Raw genomic sequence first — 10,658 nt, 5'->3', positions numbered from 1 at the left:
TGCATTTAAAATAGTTCAGTGCTATGAGAGTGATGAAATGCTCAAGCATCAAGAGCATGTTCCATGCCCCACTTCCACGTCAGTGTGTCAGTGCTAGACATCAAGCTGCATTAGTCATCAGGTCTGTTTCACTGAGGAAAGTGTATACTTGTCCATGGGGTTTCTATAAAGTAATCTGGCAAATGACCTTGTACTATTATTCCATCTGCAGTTCTTGGACAATAATACTATAAAGTGCCTTCTCATTTTTACTTCTTGTGCCCCAAGAGCCCAAGGATCAACCTAGAATAGTCACAAAATAGCTGAAGTTCTCTTGATGATTATTGTTCATATTTGTTAAGAAGGTTCTCAAAGAACCACAGATATAGTCTAATTAACTTCCCAAAGTTGGATTTATGTGGGAGGAGAAATCCCTGAAAGGAAATCCTAGTTGCTGTGATTCACCTGGAGTCTTCAGATTAGGATCAATTTACCAATCCAATAACCCCTCTAGAAACTGCATGAGGCATGATCTCTGATTGTATTGAACCACCTAAAATGGAATCTAAGTGACCCCACAGAGGATCCTGCAAGAAGGTGGTTACAAGATGTCTTTGGGCATGTCAGTCAGTTTTCTGTAACTCCTCCTTTAAGATTATGATGTTGGTTGCCCTAATGGTGTGGCTCCTAATTGAATGTCAACCTGTAAACAAGGAGGTTATGGTTTGATTCCCAGTCAGGTCACATACCTGGGTTGTGGGCTTGAATCCCCAATAGGGGGAGTGCAGAAGACAGCTGATCAATGATTCTTTCACATTGTTGATGTTTCTATCTCTCCCTCTCTGAAATCAATAGAAACTTAAAAAAAAAAAAAAAAAGAGAGAGAGAGATTATGATGTTGATAACATCTCTGAAATCCCATGGCATTTCTCAATAACTAATAAGGAAGTCTTCTAAGATCTAAGTAGTCCCTCTCCCAAAATGTGAAGCTACTATCAATATCAAGGACAATACCATTCTATTGAATAGGGGCCAATGATTGTGAAGTCACATTTTGTGAAGTGTGTATGCTATGAAAGCCCCCTCCCATGGTTTATGTCACTTGGAGAAGAGAATGTGAGAGTTGCGCAGGGATGGGGTAGGAAAGGGGCATGATGCAAGCACACTGAGACAGAGTAATAATGGTGCTCAGATTCCTCTACAGTTTATTGTTACATCAGAAGTTGTGGGAGACAGGAGAGCACCCTCCACACGTAACACACTGTGGTCAGAACCCCAAGGTAGCCCTTCCCAGCCCTATGCCAAGCCCCAAACAGCCCTGCCCTGGCTTGGTCCCCTCCCTCTCCCACTCTAGACACACACTGCCTAGACAGCTGCCAAAGTTAGTGGCCCCAGGCCCCTTCCTATTGCCCAGCTCCATTCCTTTCCTCAAATTTGTTCATTGCCTATCAGATGTTTCTATCATATCCTGAGGACCACTAACCTACCAGCAAGCCTCCCTGACACATTTATTTAGGCCCATAGCCTTCAGAGATTTGAAGGATTAATGAGAAGCCATATCTGCTTTGGTGAATGGAGACCCAGCACCAAGTCCTTATCCTTACAATGGGATGAGTAGGGAGAGTCTGGGGCAGGCACCATGGACATCTACAATGACCACTTATCCCTCGTCTACGGACACCTAAATTAAGGAGAGGGAGACGCATGCCCTCTCCACCTTAACAACAGAATGAGGGAGAAGGATCATTTAGGGGTCTGAGTCCCTAAGCGATATTAGGTCAGCTCTCCCAGGAGCTGAGGGATATCACAGGTTAGAGGGCAAGGATAGGATAGTGATCAAAGATCAAGGTCATCTTCCCACATGATCTGCCTGTCTTCCCTTGTTCACTCTGGCCCAGTGTTCTACATACCTCCCAGTTTAGTGTTAGGGGAGGTGAGGCTGGGTCCCACACCAGGACTATAAGGGCCATTCAACAGGAGACCTCCATGGTGTGCCCTGGGGTCCCTGAAGGGAGAGTCCCAGACTCGCTGCTCTGGGACAAGGTTTGAACGTGGGACCCGCTGCCGTCAATGGATGCTGCACTGGTCAGGGAAGCTGTGCGAGATCGGGACAGGCGAGTCATGCAGGATGAGGCCACTGTGGAGACAGAAGGGTAAGCAGGCAGTTAGAGAGGAGGAAGGGAAGAGGGGTTGGCAACACAGAGCAGGTGTGAGAATTACAAATGGGGTCAATGAGCTTGATTTGGCAGATAGTGTTAAGTCCAGGAATCAGTCTAAATGGTTCCTCCTCTCAGTGGCCATCCCTCATACTTGCAGTAATCCCTGTCCTCATGATAGCCTCTGACCCCCATACTCACTGTAGCCCATGCTTTGCAGGAAGTACTTGAAGGCCTCGGTCAGCTTGCCTGGCTGAGGAAGTAAGATGAGAAGAGGGAGACAGTGATGTGAGGTTATGAGCTGAGCAAGACCCCAAGGCCATGGCAGTGGCAACGGGTGTATATAGTTCAGTGACATTAATATCCCATTCCCCAGATGGCTGGGGATACTATAGATAGAGTCAGCTATCTATTCGGGAGAGAGCCCCCAGGAAAAAACAATGACACACACATAAATAAAATGAGCTAGCCAAGAGATAAAAAAGATCTCTCTTCCCTGCTTCCCTACTTTAGGCAGTTAATAATTTGGGATTGGTTTTTGTCTTTTAGTTAGTTTGTTTGTTTTACTTCACTCAGCCCACTTGCTCCAGGAGGAACCCTGGAGGCCTAAACACTGAATCTAGGACTCAGTATATACTTCTCTGGACAAGGCCAATAGTCAGGTTGGACATGAAGTAGGGTTGCTGACCTTGAAGAAAGAAGTCTGGGTGGGGTTCAGTTTTGAATTACATTCCATCTAGAGTAAGTACCCTGTTTCCCCGAAAATAAGACATTGTCTTATATTAATTTTTGCTCCCAAAGATGCACTAGGTCTTATTTTCAGGGGATGTCTTATTTTTCCATGAAGAAGAATATGGTACACATTTATTGTTAAATGAAAATAAAGGAAATTTATTACCTGTATACAGTACGGTAGTACGGTAGTTGTCAACACAAACCAGACAAACTGTGAATCCTACAGTATCAAGAATTTACTCATTTATTCAATGACAATCATGTCATCATCTTCTGGAACATCATCATAACAATCCAATTCCTGAATTTCCTGGTGAATTTCTTGTGACTCCATTTCTTTCAGAATCAGTGGACCAAATGTCTCATGTTTAGCAATAGCATTCTGAGACAGAGCCTAGGGGGGCCTTATTTTCAGGGGATGCATTATATTTCACTCAGAAGGAAACCTGTAAGTAGGTCTTGTTTTCGGAGGATGTCTTATTTTTGGGGAAACACGGTAGGAAACTGAATGAGTGAAGTCACACTCCCTGTGGTCCCTCCCATTCAAGAAACCTAGTACCAATCTTCTACCCATTTCCTTCTTAAAGGGAATCAACTTCTTTATATATATATATATATATATATATATATATATATATATATATATATATTTTATTGATTTTACACAGAGAGGAATTGAGAGGGACAGAGAGTTAGAAATGTCGATGAGAGAGAAACATCGACCAGCTGCCTCTTGCACACCCCCTACTGGGGATGTGCCCGCAACCAAGGTACATGCCCTTGACCGGAATCGAACCTGGGACCTTTCAGTCCACAGGCCGACGCTCTATCCACTGAGCCAAACCGGTCCCGGCAGGGAATCAACTTCTTACGCACCAACGTTGCTCTCCATGTCCCAAACAGAGCTTGCCTCCTGTCAAGATAACCCTCTAAGCATCACCGTGGAACTCTTACCCTCCCTCATCTACCCCCAAATTCCCTATTAACCACTGCCTCTTCATGAAGTGCTTGGTCTCTGACCACCAGCATCAAGGAGTACTTGGAGACAATGTTGGGGAGGAGGTGGTGAGCCCCTGCACTCCCCACCACCTCTTCCCAGAAGAGCAGCCAGTAAGTGTTGGGCCCCAAAGAGGAAACAGCCTTCTGAATCCCACCAACTCCACTGAGAAGATTCGAAGGGGAAAGACCTAGAGGGTGATGATTTGCTAAGTGGGATGAGATGGGGCCCCTTACAAGAGAAAAGAGAGGTAGGAAAAATGCACAGAGCTTTGGTCACCATATGAAGTTGTACTATTCTCTAGGACCTTCCCAATTTGTTTATACACTCCCCTCCCCACAAATTCTCCCTCTCCCACAGATAGTTTTAGCCATCCAAGAAGCTAGTTATATTCAATACATTTTGTTTTGAGGCAGCAAAAGTTATTCTCAGAAACTGAGCTGTCTTTACAACTTATTTAGCATAAGCTTAATGTGGGAATTATAATAAATTCCATAGTATACAGGATAATATATCTTAATAAGCAAAAGGAAGAAATAGCATACTCCAAGCAAATGACAGATTAATCACACTATTATTCCAGGCAAGGGAAGGTGAAGGAATAAAGTTTAAGTTTCATAAAGGTATACATTTTTATACAAGTAGGTATTTTATGCCTAGATTTCGTGATCCCCAAAGATTACCAGGGAGCCAAGTCCGATGCAATAGCAGAAAGCCTATATTCCATGCTAGCATGGGCTCTGTCCCACTTACACTGACAGTGGTGTGGCAGAACAGAGCGAGCTTCAACAGATCAATGGGTTTTATAGGGGTGATGATGTCACTGCTTTGGCTGACCCTGATTAGTTGGGTGAGGGTTAGGGTCTAGTTACAAAATGGAGGATCAGGAGTTAGCCCCATCCTGCCCTTTCAGGTACTTGGGAGAGTCATTGTTTAACCTGCAGCTGGTTTCCACACTTTTAGGGAACAAAGACAGCAAGTGTTGGAAGGCAGCTAATGTATTTTATGGGGAGTCTACATGGGTTTATCACCACTGTGCAGGGAGTGTCTCTCCAAGACAGGAGCAATTCCTGTGTCTTGCTCTTTGATTCCAGAAATGAAACTACAGTTCTATTTTTCAAAGACATTAATACTTATATCCAGAAGCCTACACATTTCAATTTATAAGACTAAGTTATCCTCAATTATTTGTATAACTCAGGTATGTCATTTAGTATGACAACTTCCTTATCTTTGGCCAGGAGGAAAGGTTTTCCTTATCCTTCTAAGTAACGTCTAGCTGGTCTAATAAGCATATTGATATGAGACAGATTAACAGGAGAAAAACAAAATTTAATAACATGTGAACCTCCTGTATACATTTGTCAATGTAAGAGTGTCCAAACCTATAGAGAATTTTTATGAAAATTTGAGTTTATTTGAGCCTAACTAATGACATGTTAGGAGGTAAGATCTCAAATGTTCCAGAGAATAACAGTTTTGCAGTTTCTTTTATACAGGGTGAGGCAAAAGTAGGTTTACAGCTGTGAGCAGTTTTTTCTGGTATTATTAGTTATTAATTAGTGTATTATTTTCCATGCAAACATGCCTCACCCTGTATATTTGGAATTAAGTAGGGGTGGTGGTGGTGGGGGCGAGGGTGGTGAAGGGAAGATTACTTAAAGTTGGGAGAAAGAAAGCCAGAGAAATCACTGTGGTTGGATTAGAGTGGATTACAGGATAGTTACCAAGATTGTGGGCTCTTCTGAAGTGGTGACACATCTGAGGTCTGAAAAAGGCCTTCAAAGTTGTGTAACCTAGGTGTACAAAAACAATGGACAGGCCTTGCTTAAGGTGAAGATAAACCTTTTATAGGCCTAGGAATGGCTACCCACATGACCTGCCCAGTTAGGAATTGATGATCAGATCACCCTGTGAGGTTATTTTCAGCTAAAATTATTACATCCACACTTGGGAGAGACCAGTAACTTACCAAAATGAAGTAATTTACCAATATGGAAGAAGCTATCACCTTAAAAATCACCTTCATCTGAAGACAAAAGATGCTAGGAGTGGGGAGTCAGTTATGGGAGATTACCAGGAACAGCACAGTGAACAAAGGTAAGGTTGTCATGCAGATTTCACTTCTCGCCTTCTCAGCTGTTAACAGTGTCTAGAGATTTAGATATCCTATTATTCCTGGTACAGCCTATAGGGCGTGGCTCTAGGTTTAAGCCTCAGGCAAGGCCACAAACAAGTTCCAGCCTGGAGGGCAGAGATCTCTTAGCATAATTAAGCCTGATCTTGTAGCCCTCGTTAATTCCTTTCTAAGTAGCTATGGTAGTAGGCTGTCAGCAAGTGTTGCCAAAACAAGAACATTTGTATAATTGTTAATCTACCCTTGTTTTAATCAGACAATAAAATAAAGCATCAGCTTGCAGGCTGGGTCTTTTGGGTCCTCATCCAGACATGTGAGATCTACCAAGCCCCAGCTGTATTCTCCTGTCTGTCTTTTCTTCACCACCCCTCCTCAGGTTCACCCTTCACAATGCTAGCATGGCACAACAGCCAGGGAGACCCCTTATAAACAGAGGTTTTCATTATGAATGTAAATGCCCCTATAGAGGGTAACTTCTATTTGGTTTCGAGAGTTTTTCCTATGTCTGCTGTTTCTTAAAAATTAACCAGTGGATTACTTAAAATAATCCTTATTCCAAAGTGAGATATTTGGGGGTGGTAAATTCAGCTTCCCTACATCTTCAGAAAGTGGGTCATTTTAGTAATGCAATTAAGAATTTTAATTCAAAAACCTTTATTTATGTTACATTTTTACAGTAGCATGGGTGGAAGACAGGCAGCAGTCTACATTTATTACTAAAAGATGTTATGTTTACTAGTAACATCTTGTTGAACTTATGTCCCTGGTGTCAAGAAATGTGAGCTTGGACCTTACTATCTTAGCTTCTGGCTACACTCAAACACAGTGTCTATGCAAAAGCATGGCTCAATAATGATTTCTTGTTTTATAGATGCAACTTAAAATAAAAACTAATTTGAATTAGCAATACCTAGCAATATTGTCTGCTCACACACTTTGCACATCTATTTGGAGGTCTTCTACAGGTATTGATTCAGAAACTTCCTGTAGGTATTGCTTATTCCTTTCTTTTTATTCATCTCTTGAAAGTTTCAACTTGGAATTTTGAACCATAACCTGGATAATCAATGTGCAGAATGATTTTCTGATATGCATGACTTAGATGGAAGAAAATATTTCAGAGAAAGAAAGCTGTTTCTAGTTGTGTAAGAATAATTTGAGGTAATACTGATAGAGAATTTAGTTTTAGCACCATTAATATGTGAACAAAATACTAAAGTATTCCTTTCATACTTTGTAGTATTATCACACCAAATTATAGGTGCTAAACACACCTAATTACTGAGATTAATACATATTTTGGTTGCATCTTAAAAATTCTCACTCATGTGCCTGTATTAATCTTTAAATACAGATGATCCTTTCACAATGGTGAAGATAGTTAAGGATATCAACCCCCTTTGAAAAATCTGCATATAGCATTTGACTTCCTAAATTAGAACTACAGTCCATTAGTATCTGTGAGGAAAGGAGAGAGATAGAGAGCTAGAAACGTCGATGAGAGAAAATCATCGACCAGCTGCCTCTTGCACAACCCCTACCAGGGATGTGCCCACAACCAATGCACATGCCCTTGACCGGAATCGAACTTGGGACCTTTCAGTCCACAGACAGATGCTCTACCGCTGAGCAAAATCGGTTTCGGGTGCTATCTGTGTTTTTAACCTGAATGTGGTGTACAGGGAGATATTAGAATAAGTTTAATCAATTTATCAATATTGTTTTTATATCATATTTTTGTTGTTTTATATCATGTCTTTATTGTTGTTATATATTGCTATTTATTAATCAATTTATCCATAATTGTTTTTATCAATGTTGTTTTCTATCTTGTCTTTGTTACTTTTATATCATGTCTTCTTTGTTCATATATCATGTTGTTATTGATTTACTCATCAATTTATATATTATTTTCATATACATTTTACTAATTTCCTTTTATCTCTGACATTTCTGTTATAGAGAAAGGGTGAATAGTAAAATTAAAATATTTTGTATCTCAATTTTATAATATTATTTATATATACTATTTTGACATGTAATTTTTTGTAGTAACATAATTAATGCACAAATCTTTCTTCTAATAAATTTCCTTACAATGTGCATGAATCCATGCAATGGGCCACTAATTCTTAATATTCTATGAAATGGCAATGAAAAAATAGTATTCAATCTAAAACATAAGTGAAATATTTGTTTAAGAGTCTTGAGTTAATTTCTTCCAGTCATTTTAATATTATTAACTACTAGTATACATTTTCAACAGAAAATCCTTTCAATGCCAGAAGTAGAGAAGAGTAAACTGATAAATTAATTTTAATGCTTCATATTATCCTTGGGAAAATATTTGGAATGTTTTCTGTGACAATTTATGATAGAGCTCAAATTATATTGTAAACATATTCTAACTCATCTATACCATTCATTTTAGCCTGAGATAATTTCAATAAATAAAAATATGTATATACACATGTCCAGAGGGAACACATCTTATACATTTATACATAGCAGAACTTCCAACTTAGGCAATAGACACAAACAAATATTTTTAGTTCCTCCTCCATATACATTCAGATTCTACAGCAGTAATCTCCAAAGAGAGGTGCACCTACCCCTGAGGACTATATATTAATTTATATTGAAAATACATTAAAAAAAACCAAACATGTTTCTATGTATATAAAGGTTACTAATATCTTTCATATGTTAGATGCTCAAATCCTATCTAATAAAATAGTAACATGCAAATTAACCATCAATCTGTGATGCCCACCAGCCACGCCCACCAGCTACCCCCACATGCCAATCAGGAGCAAGTATGTAAATTAACCCAACCAAGATGGCTGTGGCCATGGAGAGAGCAGGAGGGAGGCTTGTGTTTCCAAAGCAGTGAAGGAAGCCAAGCTTTTCACACACGTAGGCTGACCCAGGCCTCCACTTCAGGCTACAAAGTTTCAGTTATAGAAGATAAATAAATCCCAACAGAAATGGCTGCAGTGCCAGAGCAAGCAGGAGTTTTGGCTCCACTCAAAGCTACAAAGTTTCAATTGTAGAAGATGTATAAATCCCAGATACCAGGACCTCCACTTGGATTACTGGGAGGCATGGCCAGCCTGCAAACCACCATAGGTCCCTTGCCCAGGCCACTCCATGCCCCAAAGAAACCCCCACCCTAATCCGGGACACCCTTCAGGGCAAACCAGCTGGCCCCACCCATGCAATAGGCCTCTATCTTATCTAATAAAAGAGTAATATGCAGATTTACCATCACTCCAACACAGGATTCCTGCCCCCATGTGGTCAAAGATCCTGCCCCCATGTGGACACAAGATGGCTGCCACAAGATGGCAAGCAAGGGAGGGCAGTTGGAAGGGACCAGACTTGCAAGGAAGGGCAGTTGTGGGTGATCAGGCCAGCAGGGGAGGGAATTTGGGAAGGGACCAGGCCTGGAAGGGAGGGCATTTGGGGGCAATCAAGCCTGAAGGGGAAGGCAATTAGGGGTGACCAGGCCAGCAGAGGAGAGAAGTTGGGGGTGACCAGACCTGCAAAGAAGGGCAGTTAGGGTGGCCAAGTTTGCAGGGGAGGGTAGTTAGGGGCAAACAGGCTGACAGGGGAGCAGTTAGGCATCAATCAGGCTGGCAGGGGAGTGGTTAGGGGCAGAAAGAATAGGTTAGAGTCAATCAGGAAGACAGGCAGACAAACAGTTGGGAGCCAGCAGTCCTGGATTTTGAGAGGGATGTCCGACTGCCCGTTTAGACTCAATCCCACCTAAACTGGCAGCCGGACATCTTTCAAGGAGTCACAGATTGGAGAAGGTGCAGGCTGGGCTGAGGGATACCTCCCTCCATGCATGAATTTTATGCACAGGGCCTCTAGTGAATATATAATGAAATAGGTCTCCAGAAGGAAGTAGAGAGTTCCTGATTGGTATTGGCAACCTCATCCAATCTCCACTTTTAGCATACTTCAGTTAAATTGTAGTTTACATGTGTTAAGTCTAATAAAAGTTTATTTTATCTTTAATAGAATTGTAGGCATCAAAGTCTAATTGTTAAAAGCAGAGCTTCTAAAGTCAAAATAGCTTGATTCAAATCCTGCCTGACTTTGAACAAGTGTTTTATTAACTTGGCTCTGCCTTCTTTATCTCATCTGTAAAAGGAGAATAAAGCCTAATTTTTAATGTTGTTATGAGATTAACTGAGTTAATATTTGTAAAGTGCTAAAAATGGTGCCTGGCAAATGTTAAGCACCACATAAATCTCTGTTAAATAAGTGTGTGCTCAGGAAATGAGCAATGCCAGTGATAACAGTTTGCATTGCAAGGAGGTTTGCTGGTTATCTCATGGCAAAACATTTTAAACACTTGTCAGACTTAAAGATATATCATTTTACTAGTGGCCTGGTGCACTGATTCATGCACATTGAAAGTAAATTAATTAGAAGAAATATTTTAATATCTGTATAATAGGAGTGTCAGGTATGAAAGAAAATTAGTAAAATGTATGTGAAAATAATAAATAAATTGGTTAATAAATCAACAATAAATGTTGTAACAACATTGATACAAAAACTGACTGATAAATTAATTGAACTTATTCTAATATCTTTCTGTATACCATATAGAAAAAGTAAAAACACTTTCAGAGTGCTTGAC

At 40.6% G+C, this 10,658-nt stretch overlaps 1 long non-coding RNA gene across 1 annotated transcript; it reads right to left on the bottom strand.

Moving 5' to 3' along the window:
- Positions 1-1,814: 1,814 nt before the first annotated feature.
- LOC123652754 lies at positions 1,815-2,457 on the bottom strand. The gene is made up of 2 exons (XR_006742244.1): positions 2,337-2,457; positions 1,815-2,116 (listed from the first exon to the last, which is right to left on the bottom strand). It is a non-coding gene; the product is annotated as an uncharacterized LOC123652754 (long non-coding RNA).
- Between the last annotated feature and the right edge of the window lie 8,201 nt (positions 2,458-10,658).

The sequence above is a fragment of the Pipistrellus kuhlii genome, unplaced genomic scaffold, assembly GCF_014108245.1.
Source record: "Pipistrellus kuhlii isolate mPipKuh1 unplaced genomic scaffold, mPipKuh1.p scaffold_m20_p_1, whole genome shotgun sequence".
NCBI classification, from domain to species: domain Eukaryota; kingdom Metazoa; phylum Chordata; class Mammalia; order Chiroptera; family Vespertilionidae; genus Pipistrellus; species Pipistrellus kuhlii.
Note: the sequence above shows the minus strand (reverse complement) of the source record. Positions and strands in the feature narration are given on the sequence as shown.